The following is a 24,081-nucleotide window of genomic DNA, read 5'->3' as shown; positions in this document are numbered from 1 at the left end:
AGGTTTTCAATAGGTATGGTGGGCAGTGATTAAGTTTGCAGGCTGCATGACTGTATTTGTTATATAGTTTGTTGAAGTCTGACCAATGTATAGGTGAGAAGTGGGACCAGGTTCTGTCTGCTGTTATTGATTCTTTTTCTGTGGGAGGAGTTGAGATTTCTTCTAGGTGAGTTGGTGTATCATTGAACGTGGATCTGATATTAGCGATCTTATTTTTGAAGAATGTGGCTAATGCGGTGGCTGAGGGAGGGGGGAGTTGTTAGTGGTCAGATATGGTGAGGTGTCTGTGAGTTCTTTTAGTAACTGAAATATCTTTTTTGTGTCTTGGGATCCTTCTCCTATTTGCTTTGTGTAGTATGTCTTTCTTTTTTTCTTTCAGCTTTTGTTTGTAATTTTGGTGAAGTATTTTCCATTCTACTTTTGTGGAATCTTGGCTACTTTTTCTCCATTTTCTTTCTTGTTGTCTGCATTTTCTTTTGAGTTGGAGTAGTTCATTGTCGAACCATTTGTCGGATTATCTATGTATTCTTGTTTTGGATTGTTCTGGGGCTAGTTCATCTAGGGTTGCTGTACTTAGGATGTTCCATTGTGGGATGAAGTCTTTGGGGTTGTAGTCTTGGATTATGGTGTCTGTCTTTGTCCAGAATTTGGTGGGGGTCAACATATGGGCGTGAGTTGTACGTTATTTTTTGTGTAATTGGTTTGCTTTTGTTTTCGGTCCAGTTGATTTTGAAGGAGTACGTATAATGGTCGGACCATATGGATTGGTACCAGTATCCATTAGATGTGTATATTTCTGGCTGAGTGGGTTGTTGGGACATGTAGGCTGCAATGTCGAGTTGGTGTCCTTTTTCATGAGTGGTTTGCGGGTCTAGTATCTTGTATGTTAGGGCCTTGAGGAATGCTAGTAAGTTTTCAACTTGTTTGTGGGCTTGGTTTTCGAGGTGTAGGTTAAGGTCTCCAAGTACTAAGTTGTATGTTGTCGTTAGTGAGTTTTGGTAAATGAAATCTTCGAATTTTGGTTTTGCTGTGTTCCAGTTTCCTGGAGTTATGTAGCAGAGCATGCATGTTAGTGTTCCTTTAAGTGATGTGCTTGAGAGTTGACAGGCTAGTAGATCCATGTATGGGGTAGTTGATTTGTCTTATATTTTTAGGTCTATGGTGGTTTTAGCTATTATGGCGATATCTCCTCCTCTTTTGTTTTCTCTGCAGATCACTATTGGGCAAACTTTTGTTATTCTGGGGCCTGAATCTGAGGTAAGCCAGGTTTCTGTGAGGAAAAGGCAATCTATGTTTTCTTCTTTTATCCAGGTCTTTATGTGTTCTGTCTTGGGGCTTATGGATCTGATATTCACATATGCACAATTGAGAGTGGTGTAGGCTGTTTGTATGATCCGAGTTATTTTGGGATAGATGAATGATCTTAGGCGTGGTTGCGTTTTGGTCTTGCAAGGGTTGGCCGATCTTCTTGTAGTATGTGTGGTGGATTGGTAGTTGTGGGTCTGATAGTTTGTGATAATGTCTATTGAGAGTCGTCTGGTAGGTTGGGTGGTTCCCATGGAGTTAGATATGGTTGGTATGGGTGAGATGTTGTTTGCTGTTATCTTCTGGTTGGTTAGGAGTAGGGTAATCAGTAGAATAGCTTGATATTTTTGCGGTATAGTTTTTATTGTGGTAATGGTAGCGGGGGTATTGGAAGTGTTGGGGATGTTCTTTTTCTTTCTTTTTGTTTAATAGACTTATTGGCTACTATCCCAATCAGAAACATTTTTTATATATTTAACAACTTTTAGTCCACACAATCATTACGTTTTAAGCAGTTCACAATCTTCAACATACATAATAAAAAAATACTAACATAATTTTAATAAAACAGAAAACAAAAACCAGAGCATCTGAATATTCATCATTTCATTACAACCACTATGGCCTAGATTCACTAAACTCACCAAGCTGGGCGACCCGTGGACGATCTGTGGCCGAGTCTTGCCGGGTAACCGATTCACAACAGTTCCTACATTTAAATGATCTGATCGGATGCACACCCACAAGCGATCCCATGGATCACTGTAGAGCGATCGAGATGCATGCGCAAGAATCATTTCAATTTGTGCAGTCAAAATGGAACAGAACGTCCACCCAATCAGCGCTACAGGGGGAAGGAGTTCCTCCGCCCACAGAACGTTGTGCAACCAATCATGTTAGGCGCTACCTGTGGCTCTGGCCCACTTCTGTTAACTCCTCCTCCTCCTCCCTCTCTCTCGAGCTTGGCTGCAGTCTCCCGTAGGACAGAAAATAAATAAAAAACAGGAAGAGCTAGGGAACAGAACACCCTTTACACCTGCGGGTTAAAACCACAGGCTCGCAGAGAGCAGGGTAGCAGAGAGCAGGGCGGCAGAGAGCAGGGAGATTTCAGGGATTTCAGTTTTATTTTGATGGTTTTATTTTGATAAATGGGATTTCAGGGCGGCAGAGAGCAGGACAGTCAGCTAGGACGTGAGCGACTGGTCCTCAGCATTCACTTCAGTTTGGATCGGCAGCCCCAATCGGTGTTCCTTCTTCTGTTTAGTGAATCACTGCCTTCCTACTTATGCATGGCATTTCCCCTCATTTGCATGTGCGAATCAGATATTGATTGCACAGCTGTTGAGTGAATCGGGTCGGGGAACAATCGGGTTAAGAAACAATCGCAAAACCATCGGTGCACGATCAGTAAGTTTTGTGAATCTAGCCCTTTATCCTGTTTCAATCTTAGTAGTTATCAAAAGCTTATTTATACAATAGTGCCTTAAACTCTCTCAAATTTCAATGTTTTGACGTTAATTTGAATACTCATTTCAGTGTATATCAAAGGCCTGTTTAAACAAAAATGTCTTAAGTTCTCTTTTAAATAGATTCACACTCTCATTCTCATAATCCAAGGGGCAATGAATTACAAAACTGCGGACCCAGAATGTTAAAAATTGAATTTTTTTTAAATTTTAAATCTTTATTCATTTTAAAGCCAAAAATAAGTCCACAGACATTTTACACTTTAACAGCACTTACAATCAGTCAAAATAATATTCTATGACAATACATATACCCCCCCCCTTGTCTACATATCCAAAAATTGCACTCTAATTTAAAAAAAAGTGTCTTCCCACCCACCCTGGACATGTATTATCAAAGGGGAAAACCAACAATCACTCCTTATAGAATTTTGTCAATGGCTCCCAAGTATCCATAAACTTCCTATAATGTCCCTGTTGTATGGCCATCAAACGGTCTATTTTAAAAGTGTAACACAGAGATTCCCACCAAAACGTATAATTTAACCGATCCCAGTTCTTCCAGTTCCTCAAAATAAGTTGTGTGGCCATCCCTTCAAAATCCTCCACGGTATCCTTCCTCCTTTTATCCCTCTATCCTGGAATTCCTCAAATCCAACCTCCACTAGATCCACTCAAAAATTAAAACTATCCTACCCCTCCTTAAAAGGCATCTCCCTTGTTGGTAAACTTGGCTCTTCCCTCCCTTTCAGAATCACTCAGCTCTGGAACAGTCTCCCTTCCCCTCTCCGCAATTTGAGCCCCCTTCTACCATTCCGTAAGCATCTGAAGACCTGGCTCTTCTCCAGAACGTAACCCCGTCCCGCTCCTGGCACTCTCACACCAACCTCTCTTCTCTCATACTTATATAATTCCACTGGAGTTCCGTTCCTTCCCTAACCATGTAAACCGTGTCGAGCTCCATCTGCGGAGATGATGCGGTATATAAACCCAAGATTTAGATTAGATTAGATTAGATAAAGAGAAGTTTGTTATTCCGAGCAGATATTTGGCTTTTAGCCCTCATTAACGTACCAAATAAGATCCAAAACTGCGGACCCAGAATGTTAAAAATTGAATTTTGATTTTGCTCTAGTCATGAAACCTGTTACTTGATCTTAATGAATGAGAAGATTGATAAGTGTGCAATTTTGAGACAATGATAGCTGAATCTTGCTTTGTCGCAACTTTAAATCTTATTCTGAACTCAACCAAATGTAGAGATTTCAGAGCAGGAGTGAAATGGTCAAATCGACTAAAACCTGCCAGGACTCTAGCCACTGAGGGGAAGATTTTCTAATGTTCTTGGTACAATCTGAAAGGCCGCTGCCACAGCTGTTATTTTAATGATTTCTAAAAGATGAGTCATTCTCAAAAAACAGCACATGCAAACAAGGTTCATGGAGTTTCACGAAAGATCACTAAATTTACATGTGATGAGTCACTGATGATAACGTTCGGCACATGTGCAGAATATGCCACAAAAAGAGGCTTAAATGTTCGCATGTGCTGGGAAAAGCAACATCGTCATCATTGTCTTTGGGTCTCATCGCATATCTTCTCATTGGGACAACATGGAAAGAGTGAGGACAAGAACCACCATCCATAATGCTGTCCGCTATTGTAGCACATAACACGCGCGGCTCACAGATGCCTATAATTCACAGTCTTTTGAATTTTGTAATTTTTTAATGTCAAATTTTATCATGAGCCACAGCCAGAAACACGTGCCTGAGATGCGATTTTCACAGTACTGGCACCGCTGGAGCGGTTGGTGATTTTTGGTCGCAAAAAGCCAGCACCATGCTTGGGGAATCACAAGGTATTGATAGAGAATTGCCTGGAGTGCTCCTTTGAATACTGATGAGCCCAATTTACTATCATTTTAAAATGAATAACCTCATTGCACTACATTTGCACGGCAGAATCGGAGACTGCTGGAAAGCTCGTAGAAGACCATGGTGAGCTGTTATGATAATCGGCCACTGAAATGCATGCACGTTAAATTCTCTGGAACAGGTTTTGCGACAGTTGTTAAGGGCACGGTAAGTTTTGAGAATCTGCCTTTGAATGCCTCAGGCAATGTACACAGCAAGCCAGTAGCAAAATCAAAAAATGTAGGGCCTGATATTCAAAGCGACTTGGCAGTGTGCATAAATCAATTCTTTTGAAAATCTGTGGCCGCAATCTCTACTCAAATGAACATCCAACAGTGCCATTTTAAAGATCAGCCTTGCTGAATAAACACAATATATATGAACACAAATCAAGATATCTATTTCATGAACTCTAATGAAATAATGTAAATCCTGGACATGGCCAGGCCTCTTCTAAATGGTAAATCACATTGGACTACTTCTGGGATATATTAGTGATCCATAAATACTAATGTAATGTAATGCAATAAAATTAAATTCCGGTGGTTAACTTTCCCCCTCTTTTACATTCTAGCATTTTTAGCGCTGGCCGCCACGGTAATAGCTCCAACGCTCAAAGAATTCCTATGAGGAGGTTTATGTGTTAGGTAGGCAAAGCCTGTAGCATAAAAGGGTAGTGAAACCTCAAACATATTCATGAAAGTAGTTTAAATAAATATCAATACATATCAGCAACTTCACCACCTTCCTCAATCACAACCAAAAACCACCTCCCCACCTTCCCAGTACTTGCCAGACACACCTGGACCAGGCTGACAGCTATTCACTCACTACTCATGGCAAATGTTCATTAAAAGAAACAGATCAAAATCAAAATGGTTTTCCTGACAGTTTTTTGCCTTTTCTTTGTAGATCTGATCACAGAGTTATTCATCTGTTTCACACCATACCTGTGCTTTAGAAGAATAGCAATTTATCTGAATTCAAGCACATGCCACTGTTCCAAGATACTTGGGGGGTCATGGGAATATTTGATTCATATTCAAGTGTAAAGTGACATAATAGATGATGGAAAAAATAGACCATAGAGTCTCTAATCTAATCTAATCTTCAGTTTATATACCAGGTCATCTCCCAGTGGAGCTCGACTCGGTTCACATATGATTAAGACTAGAGTACAGAGCAAGAAAACATGGGAGAAAGAAGAGCTATAATTAAAAACTAGAGTACATAGTAAAAGAGCATTTATTCCTATCCACACACCCAAGGATAGATTGATTCCTGGTGCCAGCCCTAGAGTGTGACTGCTTGTAAGATTTTTCTCTTTAACTAGGGTAGATTGTTATTTTCCTATAAGAACATAAGAATAGCTTTACTTGGTTAGACCAATGGTCCATTGAGCCCAGTAGCCCATTCTCACAGTGGCCAATGCAGGTCACTAGTACCTGGCAAAAAACCAAAGAGTAGCAACATTCTATGCTACCGATCCAGGGCAAGCAGAGGCTTCCCCCCATGTCTTAATAACAGACTATGGACTTTTTCTCCAGAAATTTGTCCAAACCTTTCTTAAAACCAGCTACACTATCTGCTCTTACCACAACCCCTGGCAACATGTTCCAGAGCTACACTATTCTCTGAGTGAAAAAAAATTTCCTCTTATTGGTTTTAAAAGTATTTCCCTGTAACTTCATCGAGTGTCCCCTAGTCTTTGTAATTTTTGACGGAGTGAAAAATCGATCCACTTGTACCCGTTCTACTCCACTCAGGATTTTGTAGACTTCAATCACATCTCCCCTCAGCCGTCTCTTTTCCAAGCTGAAGAGCCCTAACCGTTTTAGTCTTTCCTCATACGAGAGGAGTTCCATCCCCTTTACCATCTTGGTCGCTCTTCTTTGAACCTTTTCTAGCGCCACTTTCTTGAGATAAGGAGACCAGAATTGAACGCAATACTCCAGATGAGGTTGCACCATGGAGCGATACAGGGGCATTATGACATTCTTAGGGTCTCTTCTATCAAACTGCACTAGCAGTTTGTAGCGCGGTGAGCTGCACTGAATGGCCCGCGCTACTCCCGACGCTCATAGAGTTCCTAGCGCAGTTTTATAGAAGAGGCCCTTAGTCTTGTTAGCCATCCCTTTTTTTTAATAATTCCTAGCATCCTGTTTGCTTTTTTGGCTGCCGCCACACATTAGACAGAAGGTTTCATCGTATTGCCTATGATGACACCTTCCTTATAAGAATCTCATTCTCTGAGCATAAAAAAAATCACCCTCTTCATTCCTGATTGATACCCTTCCTTTACTATGTCCGTCCACAAAGCTCTGTAGTTATTTAAACAACTCTCTATATGTGCTCTGATCTCCTCGGACTTCTAATGTTTCCTATGCCACACTGTGTCATTCATTCTAGCAATCACAAAGTAGTTGCTGAATCATTTGAGTAGAGCATGTTAAACCCTGTAAAGAAGCACCGCTAGACTTCGGCAATAATAATAACAGTTTATATACTGCAGGACCGTGAAGTTCTATGCGGTTTGCAATGATTAGAAATGCTACAGATTGAGTAGAACTAACATAGTTAAAATCTAGTGACTAAGAGCTCTAGAGATCAGTTATTGTGGGAAAGATTGTGCAAATCAGCTTCCTACGTACTTTAGGAACAGATATGTACATATTTTATTTATTTTATTTTAATGTATCTTTTAAGGTATCTTCATTGTAAACCGCTTTGAACCTCACGGTATAGCGGTATATAAGAAATAAAATCAAATCTAAATCAAATCAAATATGTTTTTAGGTGTCTCCTAAATTCCCCGTAAGTATTGGCAAGCAAAAGTAATTGTTTCAGATCATTACCCCATAATGCTGCTTAATAAGAGAAAAGATGTTGGTGATGTCTTTCAAATTTACATCCTCTAGCCGGAGGAGAATCAAAATTCAAGTTGGCACGTACCTCAGTCCTTCCCTGCAGCAATAATAATAACTTAATAATAATAATAATAATAATAACTTTATTTTTTTATATGCAATACCACAAACAGTTCAAAGCGGTTTACAAAGGAAGAGACTGAATACAGACAGCGATATAACAAAAGCTTCAAAAATTACATCGGCATAATAGGATTAATCAGATTAGTCTGGAAGCATTCAATGATACATCAAAGTAAATACTGAAACCTACACACCATCGAGGGTCTTCAGTAGTTACCGTGTTCCTGTTTTAACCTCCATTATTCACTCTGGGAGAGAGGTCCATACGTTAGGAGAGTGTGGTTTAGTGGTTAGAGTTACAGCCTGAGCACCCTGAGGGTATGAGTTCAAACCCCACACTGCTCCCTGCGACCCTAGGCAGGCCTCTTAATCCTCCCCTGCCCCTGATACATTAGATGGTTTGTGAGCCCACCAGGACAGATAGGAAATGCATGTAAAGTGCTTCAAGTGTGGTTGTAAAAACTGCAAAAAAAAAGACAGTCTACAAATCCCTTTACCCTTTCTGTGAAAAATATTTCCTGATTCTGTTCCTAGGTCTATTATTTCAAGAAATGGTTCATTTTTTCCCTCCCAAAGTTGGGAAATGGAGGCTCGGTCTCCCATATGATAAAAAGTGGGAGATGCATGTCATTACCCTGGAGAAGAGGAGAGCAATAGAAAGGCAGACCAGGAGCATTAGGCTCAGTTAGTCTGCCCAATTCAGCTCCTCTGGTCCCAGTTGATTGCTGGCTTCATTTCTTGGTCCCCAGGGATCCTGTGGGCTTGCCTTAAGTTTTCTTGACTTCGGGTGTTGATTTTGCCTCCACCTCCACTGGGTGGCTATTCCACACAACCACCAAATCCTGAATCTACCCCCTGTGAGCCTTCCTGCAACATGTAACTAATCCTATCAATATTGGCCTGAGAAATTGTCACACTTATTTTCCAATGTATGCTGCTTTACCTTCTCGGCACGGCTGTCTTCTAATTTGAGCCCGACGCTGAAACTTCAGTAGCAGGAATGGGATGAAATAAAGCTGATTTGAATCCTTTCCCTGAGTGTGAGGGTGTGTGCGATCTCTCTGACACTTCTAAGTGCCAGCAGCAGATCCTCTGCCAAATTCTGTGGATGGCAACTATAAAAACTCAGTGGAGCAGGGGGAGTGGAGGTGACACACCTGGACCAGTTTGGCAGCTACCTGTGACATTGGGAAAGTGAGAGAGAGAGTGTGAGTGCCCGACGTAAGCTACCAAGGAGGAGACAAAATCTGCCTATGCTTCTTCCTCAGACTTGTCGCACTGGAATAGCCAGAAGTTCCACAGAGCAAGATCAAGGTGTATTTGCAGATCTGTGTGTAGATTTCCATGCTGGAATAAGAGAGGGTGCTGCAGGGAAGGACTGAGGTATATAGCCAGAGGTTCCACAGAGCAAGATCAAGGTGTATTTTCAGATCTGTGTGTGGGTTCCCATGCTGGAATAAGAGAGGGTGCTGCAGGGAAGGACTGAGGTATATAGCAAGAGGTTCCACAGAGCAAGATCAAGGTGTATTTTCAGATTTGTGTGTGGGTTTCCATGCTGGAATAAGCGAGGGTGCTGCAGGGAAGGACTGAGGTATATAGCCAGAGGTTCAACAGAGTAAGATCAAGGTGTATTTGCATATCTGTGTGTGGGTTTCCATGCTGGAATAAGCGAGGGTGCTGCAGGGAAGGACTGAGGTATATTAACTGAGCTGGGAGAGTAGGTTCGGTACTGAAATAATGGGGACACTGCAGTTCAGGACATTATTTATTTTAAAAAATTTATAGCCCGCTTAAACCTAAGCGGTTCACAAAACACATACACAATCTTCAAAACAGTACAAATCAAATAGTTTACCCACATCTAAAACTGTCTCCGATTTGAATAAATCATTGTTCATAAGAAAGCCTCTGCAAATAAAGTTGTCTTCAATCCCATCTTAAATTGCTGAATATCAGAAAGTAGCCCCTAGTGTTCCTGTCAAGTGGTTCCACGAAAGAACTCCCGCTACCAAAATGATTGAAGTTCTTATTTTCAAGTAATGCACATTTACCATCTCCGCGCACTAATTAACCGCATCCTCCCCTCTGAACTTAAAAGATCTAGGAGGCTGAAAATGTTTTCTATCTTACCTAGTCCATAAAAGAAAACCACATACAATATTTACATTATTTATATGCATACATAAAAAAATAATTGGCAGAGCTGTGTGTGAGTCTCAGTACTGGAGCAACAGGAAGTGCCGAGAGACAGGACTGAGACGCACTGGCAGAGCTGTGTATAGATCTTGCTATTAAAATACCAGGGCCAGCTTTACCATGAGGTGAACTAGGCAGCCACCTAGAGTGCCAGAATTTGACGGAGTGGTAAAACATGCTGCTGTGGGGCAATCCACTAGCAGGGATCCCCAGGCCCCACTAGCTGAAGAGAAGGCAGTGCTGCGGGAAAGAGCAACATCGCTGGCAGGGATGCCCAAGTCCTGATAACCGAATAAGAAAACAGCGCTGCAAGATGGAGCACATTGCTGTCCAGGATTCGCGAGCCCAACAAGTGGAGCAGCAACCCTCTCCTCTTCTTGCTCCTTGCTATCACCATGAGCCAGAGCTGGATTAGCATGGTATTTATGGGCCACTACTGTGGACCCCATTTACTTTCTTTCTCAGCCCCCATCCCCCACCAGAATCACATTCACTCTTTCCCTGCCAGCCCTGGGATCATCATTTGTGGGGTTTCCCTATACTTCACCTCTGTAGAAGTAGGGTAGGGAAATCTACAGGGCTTAGTTCAGGCTATAGTAGCAGTAGTAAGGAGCATGGGACTGCATAAGCACATGCTTTAGCCAAAAGGTGGCTCAAACCACCCCCTCCACCTTCACTGCCATATCCCTCTGTAATCCAGTATCTATCTGCTTCTTTACTTCTCCTCCAAACAAGGTGTCCAGCATCTCCCCTTCCCAATGCTGAGATGTCCAGCATCTCTCTGCTTCCCTACCTCTTTACTTCTGAGCTGTTGTATTAATGAATTCACATGAGCAGATATCCAAGCGTGTTTTTCCTTTTTATCCTCAAGAATTCATTTTATTGAGGTTTATTTTATGTGTTGATGCCTCAGAGAGTGTGTGCATTTCTACAAGATGACAGAGAGCTGTTGAATACATCTAGTCCTCTGTTAAGACTCCTGATGCAGGCCATTTAGGCTGAAGCACGTACTCGTCGAGTCCTCAAGTGAATAAAATTGGAAAAACACAGAGGTCTTCTTTGCTGTTTTTTCTTTGACTATGTTATGTTATGTGCAATCTTATATCCCACCAAATCCTTTTTAATTAGAGTTCTATGCAGGTTGGTTTATAATAGAAAATACAGTATTTTTTGCTCCATAAGACGCACCTGACCTTAGGACGCACCCTAGATTTAGAGGAGGAAAATAAGAAAAAAACATTCTGAACCAAATTCTCCCTACCAAGCTCTGCACCCAACCCCACACTCCTTGCCAAGCTTTGCAACTTGTCCCCCCTCACTGCCAGGCTCTGTATCCTGTCCCCCCAGGCAGGCAGGCAGGCAGGCCTCCCCCCTCCCAGGCAGCCCCCCCAGGCAAGCAGGCCGTCCTCCCCCTCCCAGGCAGCCCCCCCAGGCAAGCAAGCATGCAAGCAGGCCTCCCCCCTCCCAGGCAGGCAAGCAGGCTTCCCCTCTCCAGGCCTCCCCGCAGGCAGGCAGGCCCAGCCGTCACTGCTTGCGGGGACCAGGCAGGCAGCCGCATCTAGTGAGGGAGGGCAATGGAATGAAAAAAAAGGTAATGTGGGGTGGGGGTGGGGGTGGGGGTAGGGTATTCGCTTCATAAGACCCTTATTTCCACCCCTTTTTTGGGGGTGGAAAAAGTACATCTTATGGAATGAAAAATATGGTAAATCCATAGGAGTAAACAAGGACTAAAACAGATCAAATAGGTAGGGTTACTAGATTTTCCGTTTGGAAAATCTGGATCCCTAGACCTGCCCCCAGGCCCACCCAGTTCCACCTATCTCCACCCCTTCATGCCCCAGTCCCACCCCCAATTTTGCCCCAGCCCCAGCCTCACCCCCCATTGCCTGCTCTCATAGGGCAGGACATCCACGCATGCACAGATACGACGCGATGACATCACGTCATCACATCGCATCTGCTCTTGCGCGGATGTCCTCCTGCCTGAAGCGATGTGGAGGAAAGCTTTTCAAAAGCCGGACAAAGTGCTGGGTTTTGAAAAGCTGTCTGGACTCCCTCAAAAGGAGGATGTGTCCAGGGAAATCCGGACCTCTGGTAACCCTAGGCAATACAAATGAGGGGGTTGCTGAGCTCCCAAAGACTCATTTCGAATATATTTCATCTGCCAATATCGACAGCTGATTTAACTACAGGAAGATGTATCTCACTACTACAAATAGTATACCATCTGGCAAAATTAGCATGAGACATAGAACTGAACTTGCTTTACCTCCCAAAATGATAGATGGAAAATCTGGCAACATGGCCTCCACCACCACCTTGAAAGATCTGCCTGCTGAAACAAAGGAAGACACCAGTGAAATTAAAGCTGTGTTGAAACTGAGGTAACAATATAAAGCTGGAACTGAGTCACTGGAAAATATAAGCAGCCTACTACGTAGCGTCAAGCCTACTACGTAGCGTCAAGTGCATTACACAATTAGAGAGAGATAAGAACATAAGAAGTGCCTCTGCTGGGTCAGACCAGAGGTCCATCATGCCCAGCAGTCCACTCACGCGGTGGTCCATCAGGTCCAGGACCTGTATAGTAATCCTCTATCTATACTCTTCTATCCCCTTTTCCTTCAGGAAATCATCCAATCCCTTCTTGAACCCCCAATACCGTACTCTATCCTATCACACCCTCTGGAAGCGCATTCCAGGTGTCCACCACCCTTTGGGTGAAGAAGAACCTCCTAGCATTGGTTCTGAAGAAACTAACAAGCGAAGAGAGAGAACATCTGCAGACTTAGAAGGGCATAATCAAAACAAACGTCTAAGTCCACTTTGGGCCTAGGGCACTAGTTACCCAAAATCGGCAGTGTCCAAAGTCCATTATATAAAAAAAAAATCCAAAATTTTTTCTTTCACGAAAATCATCGACTTCTACGTCCAGCCATCTGATCATCCAGACCACTAGTACATCTATATTTATACTATATTTCCATCCAAACAATTGTCCAAGTCCCAGACGCCTAGAACAAGACCTTTTGGACATGGGAGGAATTAGCAAAGGGATGGACTGGCCACCCAGACATGGCAACAGAGTAGTGCCCACCTTACAGGGCACTGCTGTGAACTTCACAAAAAGGGTGCCACATAAACATCTTACCACAACTCCCTTGCAGCTCATAGTGAGCCCCCCAAAACCTACTATACCCACCTGTTTACAACCCCAGTAGTCCTTATGGTTGCAGGTGCCACCTACATGGCAGTAGAGTAGGGTTTGGGATTTTTTTGGTGGACTCACATTTTTCAACCTGAATGCAGTGGTTAAAGTGGCTTAAGTGCCTGGGTCCTCCTCTCTATGGCTCACTAGCCCACCCCTGTGCAGCTCTACAAGACTTTCCTATGCCAGGTGCTAATGTTCTGGAGGCAGGTATCTATGTTTTTATTCCAATTTTTATGGTGGTGTGGGGAGGTCAGTGATCACTGGGGGAGTGTGTGGGAGTCAGTACTTTGTCCCTTGTGACAAACCCAGCACCAGCACTAGTCCGGTCCCTGATAGGATCGGATGCAGAAGAGCAGACCAGATCGATTCTGGCACTCACCTTGAGGCTGACCTCCCTTGCCCCCATAACCAAAGAGATAGTGAACTGGAACAGAGGCAGGCAGATTGGCAACATCAGCCTCCTGTCTTTAGAGCAGCTAGAGAAGCCACGAGGAAGGTAGCTGCAGTAGAAAAACCTAGGCAGAGAAAAGCTGCTGTAGAGCCAAAACCCATCCCCCGCTACAGGCTGAAGGGGATTGGCTCTGATCTGTTTAAAAGCAGGCTGAGTCAAGCAGGAGGAGGAGGAGCGAGTGACCAGGGCGAGTCACTCCCACAGCTCAAGGCAGGTGAAGAGCTGTGGAACAGAGCAGGAGAGGAAAACGTGCTGGATTATCCCATGCAGGATTTGGAGGAAATCCTGCCTACTTCAAACTACCAGGTTCTAGATCGTGTGGAAGGCATGGAGATAGAACTGGCTGGCCCTATGTTAGAAAGCCAGACGGAAGGTATGGAAGTTGCATGAAAGAATGCAGCAACTGAGAAACCATTAGTGGTTTGTGTTTCTTTCTTTCTTGTGCTGATGTTTGGTTTGTTTCTGCTGTGCAAACTATGCCTGCAGAAGTTAAGATATGTTTGAACTTTATAATTATTTTGAGAGTAAGAATAATACTTGCTTCAAACTGAGGAAGGGATTTAAAAGCAAGTTTATGAACCTGAAGCTCAAACTGACATAGTTAAGTTTGGTTTTTTGGAACTTTAGAAATCCTGCTGTGACTCCCGTTCTTGAAGCTAATTAGATTATCTGTCTCAGCTGTGTGATTTTGCCTGCATGTGTGAGCTGAAAGAAAAGCTGAACTGTTACCAGAGTTTGCTGTGGCTAAGTTTGCCTAAGGAGTTTTGATTTATTTTGAATTTGCAGTAAAGCTTTATTTTTGCAAATCTACTATTTTTGTTGAATGACCTGCAAAAGTGATGTTTGTTTTCTGTTGCATACTTTTGACCTGTGGGTCAGAATAAACAACTTATTCTTTCCTAAAGAACTTGTTTTGGCTGGTGATATGGTGAAACCTTTTTACTTACCTTGCATCTCTTAGGCCCAGGCAATTTGCCCAGGGCCACCTGAAAAAGTCCTGAAGGTACCCCTGGTTGGAGGGGACACGCCAGAATCCCTGTGTTTGTCACCCGGCAGCCCTACTTTGCGGAGGGTTGGTGACACCCTGCAGTGGTTATCTGGTCACTTTGGATACCTTCTGGGCACTTATACCTGGTTTTAGAATGCCTAAGTCACAACATATAAGTTCCGTCCAGGCAGCCTCATAAAACTTTCGGTTATCCTTGCAGTACGAGTAAGTCTAGGTTGGCTCACATCCCACCCTAACCACGCCTTCAAAAATGCCCCTTTCAGCTCTGGGTGCACAGCAGGATTCAGAGGCCTAAAAAGTCTCTGGATACGTCTAAAAACCCGTTTTGATTATTGGCACTTGGATGACTTGTCTTTTAGGTCGTCCAAGTGCCGATTTAGGCGGGTTTTTAGAATTACAGTGGTGCCTCGCATAACGGACGCCTCGCACAACGAACTTCAGGTCTTGCTTCCTACAACGAACTTCGTTTCACACAACGAAGTCGCCCGAGCTGCATCGCTTAACTGCCCTCTCTCCGCCTGGCTCCCTGTGCAGTGGCGCTACATATTTTAAACCCCCCTGCCGCCGCTGCTGCATATTTTTAAGCCTCTGCCGCCACCGCATATTTTTAAACCTCCCCCCGCCGCCACATATTTTTTTAAAAAAGCCACCACTGCTGCAACTTTAATCTCACCCGCTCACTCGTAACTGGTGGTCTAGCAAATTTCCCAGCCAGAAGCGCAGAGATCAAGAGCAAGCCTTCTGTGCTACTGCCTGGGCCTGCGCTGATCTCTGAATGGCTGCAGTCAGCTCTCGCGGGACTCACAAGAACTAACTGCAGCCATTCGGAGAGGCGTGCAGAGGAATTGCTCCTGATCTCTGCGCTTCTGGCCTGTACGCCACTGGCTGGGAAAGATGGGAGGAATTAAAAAAGGTACCGAGGGGGGATGATTAAAAAGGTACTGGGGAGTATGTGGGGGGTGATTATAATACACAGCAAGGATCAACAAAACCCCTGTCTCCCCTCCCCTTCACATATATCCCCTCTATATCATGCTAACAGAATACCACAGTCACACATAGCAGGAATAGGGTTAGGGTAGTGCAACTAGGGCAACTGTCCCCCCTGGTCAAAGAGAGCCGTAAGCCTCTGCCTGGACTTTGCAGTCCCCAGTTGTGTCTAACACCAGCTCTAACAAGATAAATTTATCTTTTTTTATGTCATCTTAGCATATTTTATGCTACAGAACGAATTATTTTTTTTAACATGTATTGTTATGGGAAAACGCGTTTCACATAACGAACTTTTCGCATAACAAACTTGCTCCTGGAACGAATTAAGTTCGTTGTGTGAGGCACCACTGTATTTTTTTTCCGATTATGAGCCCCTTAGTATTTAGGAGAATAAAGAAGAACAAAATTCAAATCAAATTTATTGAAGAATTCATACCATCTGTACTGAATTTACAATTTGAAAAAAAATTTAACCCTTTAATTGGCAGATGGTAAAATGGCTGCTTTATGTAACTTGATGTTGAACGAGGAACAGTGCCAAATAACAGGCCTTTGGAGATGCAGATCTCCCATAAGAGCCATAGAAGGAGGGAGGTGGTGGAGAGGAAAACAGTGACAGGGTTCAAAAAAGCGTGGGATGAGCACAGAGGATCTCGAATCAGAAAAAATTAAGGCCAGTACTGGGCAGACTTGCACAGTCTATGTCCGTATATGGTCGTTTGGCTGATGATGGACTGAGGAGGACTGCGATGGCTGAGATGGTTTAGATGGGCTGGAGTGAGCTTTGACGGAGACTTCAGTAGTTGGAACCAGTCTGTGTGTGACTGTAGTTGTGAGAGGAGCTGCAGCTGAGAACCAGAGGCCTGTGGAAAGTGGGAGCTGGGCCTAGCTCTGTGCCCCAGGCAGAGCTATGAAGCCTGGGGTCCCTTCCCAGGGAAGGTCCTGGTTTGGAGAGCCTACTATGGAAGGAAGGAGGGAACCAGATGGTGAAAAGCCTGGGCCATCAGGCTGGAGGAGGCCAGAAGAGCTAGACCCCAGAGCTCCTAGAGGAAGGGTTCCTGTTCCAGAATTGATACCAAGGAGCATGAAGGTACAACAGGGGTCTGGCAGGGCCTGGGAGTTGGAGGTGGAGATGGGCAGGAAGAAAGCCCAGGCTGTTACAGTGGTGGAGGATATGGAAGACTCACAAGGGTCAGAGGAGGATATTTTCAGTAGGGAGGAGGAGGTGGAGAAGGATATGGATTTGGCCACAAGAGCCATATTAACAGTTAAGGGGATGGCTGGACTGGAGAAAAAGCTGCAGGACTTACAAAAGAAACAACTTATGGTGTCCACTCTGTATAAGCTGGCTCCAGAGAAGCAAAAGAAAAAGTATAAGAAAGAACAGCAATACCTTCAGTGGCAGGTGGAGAACTGCATAACAGAGATGGCTGGTATTACAAAAGATGTGTCTAACCCCATGGCTGAAGTGTATCGGAACAGAGAGAGAATGGCAGGGCTGCAGGGACACCAGGGGAAATTACAGGCAGAAGTTTCTGCAGAAAAACCCTGTGCAGAAGCAGGACAGTTGGAAGATGTGCAGGAAACTCCCACAGCAGTGGAAGAAAAAGCTACCACAGAGGCTACTGGAGAAAAGTTGGGAGACAGCCTGAATTGGTACAGCTGGGAAAAGAGTGCAGACACAGCAGAAACCAGAGTGGAGGAGGGGTGGACAAAGGAGCGCAGGAAGAAGAAAGCCACACAAAGAGTGAACTACCTGGAACAAGCAGGGACTGAAAAACTTCATATAGAGTTTGAGCAAGTATTAGCAGGGACTGAGAAACCACAAACAGAAATTGAGCTACCACAAACTTTAATAAAAGCACCTGAGGGAGTGCTGGAACAGCAGGCAGCTGAGACTAGTTTGCCCAGTAACTTGCTAAAATTCTTGGAGGAGGAGGAGGAATGTGATTTGAAAGTGATTGAGCAGCAGCCTGGATTGGAAACACCTGAGTTCCATCGGCAAGGAAAATCCCAGAATGCAGCTCAGGGGAGGAGTTCCCAAGAACTGGTGGGTGGAATCTTTTGTGTGACTGAGAATGTGACTGAGAAAGAGGTGGAGTCTTCTCTGAGCTGTGCTGAGGGAACTCAGCCTAATTCAAAGTGCAGAGTAAACATAGAAACATAGAAATAGACGGCAGATAAGGGCCCACGGCCCATCTAGTCTGCCCACCTTAATGTCCCTCCCCTACCTTTGCCCTGTGAATAGATCCCATGTGCCGATCCCATTTGGCCTTAAAATCAGGCACGCTGCTGGCCTCAATCACCTGTAGTGGAAGACTATTCCAGCGATCAACCACTCTTTCAGTGAAAAAGAATTTCCTGGTGTCACCTCGTAGTTTCCCGCCCCTGATTTTCAACGGATGCCCTCTTGTTGTCGTGGGACAGCAAAGAGGTGTTTCCAGTGTGTTGGAATGAGTGGAGTGGAGTCAGGAGCTGGAACCTGAGAATCTACAGAGAGAAATACAGCAGGAGGTGGTTGTAGGTGATGAAGCTGTGCTGCCACAACGGCAGCAATGGACAAAGCAAGTTTTGCCTTGTTCTAAAGAACTGCAGTTGAAAGAATTGAATGCAGGACAGATCCCTATGGATGTGAATGGGGATGTTGGGGAGGGGGAGAGGGTGGGGGATCTGGTGGTGGTGGGCATGGTGCCCGGAAAGGGGTTAAACGGGGAATATCTTTGCAGATGTGGTGGCTGGGGGATCGGGGCAGGGGGGTAGGAATCGGGGGAGGGGGAGGGGGAATGCGCAAGGGGAGAGTGGGGGGAGGAGGGAGGATGGTAGAGGGAATGGGAATGGTGGTGGGGGAGGGGGAGAGGGGGGTATTTTCAAGAGAAGAAATGTGGTTCAGTTGAAGTGGGTGGGGGTGGGGAATATGCCAACAAGGGACAGGGTGTTGAGAATGGTTCTGGGGTTGGGCTTCATCCCTGAGGACCTGGTATGCCTGTATTCATCTGGTAATGGTTCCGGAGTATGACATCAGTTTCCAGAGACAGAGGGGTTTAGAGTTATTTTGGGAAAAATATGAGGGGGTGAGGGGGAGGGAGCAGTGGGCAGAATTTAAAGCCATACCTGTGAGTAAGCCTGACCTTGTGCAAGTGACAGTGTTGGTGAGAAATGAGTCCATCCTCAGTTCAGACCTGACATACTGGTTGAATCGGTATGGGGTGCTTCGGACCCCATTAGTGAAGATCATGGACCCGAGTAGGGTCTGGGCTGGTGGATGGACGGCCAGCATGAAGCTAAGTCAAGTGGGTAATGTGATACAGCATGTTCCACCAGTGGCATACATTGGGAGAGAGTGCATCCAATGTTTTTACAAGGGGCAGCCCAGGGTATGTTTTCGATGAGGATCGTTTAGGCATCTAAGTATGGTGTGTCCTACCCTGATGTGTGTAAAATGTGGAGGGAAGGGGCATATTGGGGAGGAGTGTGACCTCATTCGGTGCAACTTGTGTGGATGTCTGGGACACCCGTTCAGCAAGTGTCCGAGGGCTGCACATAACAGGTGGCGAGAGGAAAATGATGGGGGAAGGGAGGAACCGCAGGAGCGGGCCCAGGAGGAGGAACGGGATCAGGAGGGTGGTCAGGAAAATAGCCAGGAAAAGGTGAGGCAGGGTGAAGGGCTGGTGCAGGAAGCAGAGGGGGAGAGAGAGGGTGGGGGTGGGGATGAGTGTACATGGGAAAAGGTACGTAGTAAGAAGGTGGGGAAACACCAGAGGAAAAGAAGGGGAGATAGGGTTGAGGATACTATTAGATTTAGTGTATTGGCACAGGAGGAAGAGGATGGAGGTGGGGTGTCCCAGAAGAGGAAAGGGAAGAAAGGTCGGGAGGGAGGGCAGCAGGAATACCCGGCGGTGATTCTGGAGAGGTTGCAGGTTGAGACAGTGGGAGAGGAAGGGGATGGGGGAGGGGCTTTTCTAAATACAGAGGTGGGTGGGAAGGAGGTTATGGAAGTAGATGGAGGGGATGTTTTGCTGGTGGGGAGGGATGTGATTAAGGAAGGGGAAGATAAGGAAAGGGAAGGAATTGGGGAAGAGTTGATTCTGGTGGAGGGTGAGGCGGTCCCGCCAGGGGTGGTGGTGAAGAGGGGAATGGAAGAAGGGAGCGGAGAGAAGGGGGGAAGAAATCTAAATTAGTGTCATGATGGGGGGTCCCGGTTTGAATATTGCAACTTTGAATGTTGCTAGTCTCTGAACGGAGAGAAAGCGGTTTCTGGTTTATGAGTTCCTGGCTTCCAAACAATTGGATGTTATCATGTTGCAAGAAGCAAGTGTTGACCACCCAAATTTATTGTGGAAAGCTAAAAGGGACTGGAAATGGGGGCCGTCATACTGGGTATTAGCCCAGGAGGCTTATGGGGGGGGGGGTGGCAATTCTGTTTAACTCCAGGGCGGTGGAAGTGCATAGGGTGCTGGAATTGGGTGGAGGGAGGGGGCAGATATTGGATGTAAGGGTGGAGGGAGAGGAGGTAAGGTTGGTTAACATCTACGGTCCTCAGAGGAAGTGGGAGCGTAAAGCTCTAATCTCCCAGATCAGACCATATTTATACACAGCCAGGAGGGTGGTGTGGGGAGGTGATTTTAATGCAGTGGTGAGGCAGGAGGATAGGGAAGGGAGGAAATTTTCTTTAGGATATGATGAATTATTTTTGAAACTGGTGGAGGAGGGGGCAGGGCTGGTTGATATTTATACAGGTTTTGGGAAGCAAGGGGGGTTTACGTTTGGCAGGGGGAAATGCCGCAGTCGTATCGACAGGTTTTTTGTAAGGAGGGAAGACTGTCAGGACCCTCCCCAAGTGCAGCATGTTGAATTTACAGATCACGCTTTGGTGAGCATACAGGTAGGGGGGAAGAACCCAGTTATGGGTAGGGGTCTGTGGAGGCTCAACAATGCATGGCTCCAGGAGGAGAGTGTACAGGAGGCCTTTAGGGAGTTCTGGACAGACCAGCTGTCTACTGTGAGCGCGTACGGGTCATTGGGGGGATGGTGGGAGGTTGTGAAGGGTAGGATCAAGGGTTTTTTCAAGAAAATAAGTAGGAGGGCATCCTTCCTGAGGAAGCCCTGAGGAAGGAATTAAATTGGAGGGTGGAAGGGGGTGAAAAGGGGGAGGGGATTCAGGTACTCAAGGGAAAAATTGAAGCACTACAGTACGATAGATATAGGTCCTTAGTGTGAGAGAGGGACTATGGGCATTTCATCTCACCGGACCCTTTCAGGGCATGCAAAGAGAGGGTCAGGCAGCGGAAGGTGGGGAGTTTGTGGGACAATGAGGGGATAGAGCAGGAGTCACGAGAAGATATATTGAGGATGGTGGGAGAGCATTTTGGGGGGCTCTTTGAAATTGGGCAAGAGGAAAGGGAGGGGTGGGAGGAATATATAGAGGGGACCCCGGGGGTGGGGGGAGGGTTAACAGAGGAGCAGGCAGAAGCGCTGAATGGCCCATGGACGGTGGAGGAGGTAAGACGGGCGATAGCCGGCCTGACCAGAGGGAAATCACCCGGTCCAGATGGGTTGACAGCCGAGTTTTTAAAGACATTTTGTGAGCAGATGATACCTTTCTTGGTGCGGCTGTTTACGGAGCTTAGCTGTCAGCCTGTTCTGCCGAGGTCCATGAGGGAGGCGGTATTGGTTTTGATTGCGAAGCCAGGGAAGGAAGGGTCAAGGGTGGGAAATTGGAGGCCGATTTCTTTGCTTAATACAGATAGGAAAATTTTAGCAAAGATGATGTGCGCAAGACTGGGAGAGGTGGCGGCATCAGTACTGGCACCAGCACAGATGTGTGGCGTGCAGGGGAGGGGGGCGATAGAGGCAGTTGAGAGGGGTCGGAGGGCCCGGGGGGGGCGGGTGCTTGTTAGTTTGGACCAAGCCACAGCCTTTGATAGGGTGCCATACAAATATTTGTGGAGGGTTCTTACAAAGTATGGGATTCCTGTGCAGTTTGTGGAGGGATTGAAGACTCTGTATAGGGAGGCAGCAACTTTTCCCTTGGTAAAGGGGTGAGACAGGGCTGTCCCTTAAGTCCATTGCTATATGTATTTGCCATCGATCCATTGCTGCAGCGGCTGGAGAAGGGTGGGGGTTTAACAGGGATAGATATGGGGGAAGGCACAAAGGTCAGGGTGGTGGCATATGCCGATGACATCTCTGTGTTTGTGTCTTCAAATAGAGAGTTTAGGTGGATGGAGGATAAACTGGGAGAGTATTCAGGAGCCACAGGGGCGTGCATTAACCAGGAAAAGAGTCATTTGTTGAAACTCGGGGATCCGGCATGGGAGGTGGAGAGTACAAGTGGGTTCTTGCCTCCAGAGGGGAGGGTAAGGGTGCTGGGGGTTGTCTTCAGTGGGGATGAGGCGTATCAAATGGAGAATTGGAAGGGAAAAATCCAGGAAGGGTGGCAGAAGGTGGAAGCCTGGAAGCAGTGGAAGCTGACATTTCTGGAACGGGTGCGTCTAATGAAAGTATATTTGGTTCCTTTGTTCCTATTCCTTAGTTATGTGTGTTTGCTCCCGCAGGGGTTGCACGCTACGATGTACAGTCTTTTTTTTCAGTGCCTCTGGGGTAACCGCTTAAATCCAATAAAGAGCGGGGTAACGTATTTGGCAAAAGAACAAGGGGGCTTGGGGATGGTGAATCCCATTCTTTTTTTTCTCCTCCCTCTTCCTCCAGTTCCATTTGGGGGGGTTGGTGAGAGGACAGCAGGAAAGGGTGGCATGGGTAGAAAGTGTTCAAACATGGGGTACAGTGTTTTGGAAAGACTGGTTGGGGGGAGTGGAAATAGGGAAGAAGCGGGTGGTGGGGGTTTTGGCAGGGGTGCCTGGTCAGGCGGACATGGCCCGTTTAGTTAGGAGTTGGAGGGTAACGGTGGATGAAGTGGTGGAGGGGAGGAAGAAATGGATGGAAAGAGTGCTGCACCAGTGTTATACGGTGAAACCTCTGCTGAAGGATTGCCCGGGGATACGTCAACAGCAGGCACTCCGTTATATGGCGATGCCACGCCTGCCCTCTAAGTACTTCGATGTGGCATGGCTGGCACTGCATGGCAAGATGTATGTCCGGGCGAATCTAAAGTGTAGACCTGTGACTGACAGGGAGTGTCCAAGGGGGGAGTGCCAGGGAGTGTTAGAGACAATGGAACATTTTTTGTGTTTTTGCCCCTTTTCAGTTGAGGTGGGGAGGAGGGTGGCTAGGGATTTGGGGTTTCAGGTGGGTTTGTTTGAAAGTCTGAGTTATGCGGATTGGGTTTATGGGGGTGGTGGGGGGAAGAGGGTGTATGGTGAAACTTTTTTTATTATTTTATCCATACTGAAGTATTTCATTTGGATGGCACGTTGCCAGATGTTGCTGAGGCAGCGACAGCTGGCACCGGACACAGTGGCGATGGATGTGGTGCGGGCAGTGTGCCAAGTTGCAGAAGCAGAGCGAAAAAGAAGGAGTGAACAGCAGTGGCATTTACTGTGGAAGGGGGTGCGGCTTCGGCCTCCCTGAGGCGTGTTACAGTTTTTGTTTTAACTGAGTTTTTGTATTTATGTTTATTTATTGCTGGGAGGGAGGGGGGGGGGGGTGGTTCTAGTCATTTTGTGTACAGGGTTTGGGGCTGTTTAGTTTCATATGTACAGGTTTGGTGTGGGGATAGTGAAGTGTCAGTTTATGTTTGTATTATTTGTATGATATTTGCTGCTGTCACTTTGTAATGTATTGAATTGTAATGCTTTTTTGGTGTAAGTCTATATAATAAAAATAACTTTTCAGTAGATGGAACCTAAGCGTAGTACCGGGCAGAGCTTTAGGTTCTGGCACAGCAATAGTTAAGAAGGACAATTTAAATTAAATCAGTAATTTAAAGAGTGGGTAGGGTTGGGCAGACTGGATGGACCATTTGGGTCTTTATCTGCCGACATCTACTATGTTACTATGTTGCTTCAGAGCAACAATGCCAAATAAAGGGCTAAAATAGAAAGAGCTCACCATATCCCCTCTCATCATTGAATGCAAGATATTGTAACACCTTTACTGAAGCTCCTGCAGACTGCTCTGAATTGACTCCCCAGTCATTAGTAGCGGTATAGAAGCGTCCAATAAACATAAGTATCCAAGGCCTTTTGTTCTGAGGATATTTTAGTATACCCAGGTAATTGTTATAACGCAAAAAAGCCTGATTGCAGGCTCCTATTAGATACAAAGGCAATACAATTCAATTCAATTTTTGCCAGATTTGAACAAAAACACAGTGAAACTTCGTAAGCAACTCTCATGCTAAACTTAAGGAAGCTAATGCTTCCTTTGGAACGTTTTATTCTGTGCGCACGTGAGTCACAATTCATAAAGGCACCAAACGTTTTCCAGATCCCAATACTCTGGCTTCCCATATTGAAGAAATGCTGCCTTACTCAATCAACGTTACCTGACCTCATTATAACACCGTTATATATACAGATTAATGCAATTATACTCTTGGGTGCTCTGCTAGGTAAAGCATGATAATTACATTCCATTCTCTCTTGC

General features: G+C 45.5%; 1 protein-coding gene across 2 annotated transcripts in view; it reads right to left on the bottom strand.

The window, feature by feature from the left end:
- The window catches only part of LOC117353503 (retinoic acid-induced protein 3-like), a 33,456-nt gene extending 24,700 nt beyond the window's left edge, over positions 1-8,756 (bottom strand). The window contains exon 1 of one of the 2 annotated variants that reach the window (XM_033929474.1): positions 8,621-8,756. The gene's annotated coding sequence lies outside the window, so the exon portion shown is untranslated. Of the gene's footprint in view, positions 1-7,542; positions 7,652-8,620 lie in introns of those variants that run through there. The other variant, XM_033929475.1, reaches the window with a different exon arrangement.
- Between the last annotated feature and the right edge of the window lie 15,325 nt (positions 8,757-24,081).

This window comes from Geotrypetes seraphini, chromosome 2, assembly GCF_902459505.1.
Source record: "Geotrypetes seraphini chromosome 2, aGeoSer1.1, whole genome shotgun sequence".
Taxonomy (NCBI): Eukaryota; Metazoa; Chordata; class Amphibia; order Gymnophiona; family Dermophiidae; genus Geotrypetes; species Geotrypetes seraphini.
The sequence above is the reverse complement of the archived record's forward strand: the minus strand, read 5'-3'. Positions and strand labels throughout refer to the sequence as shown.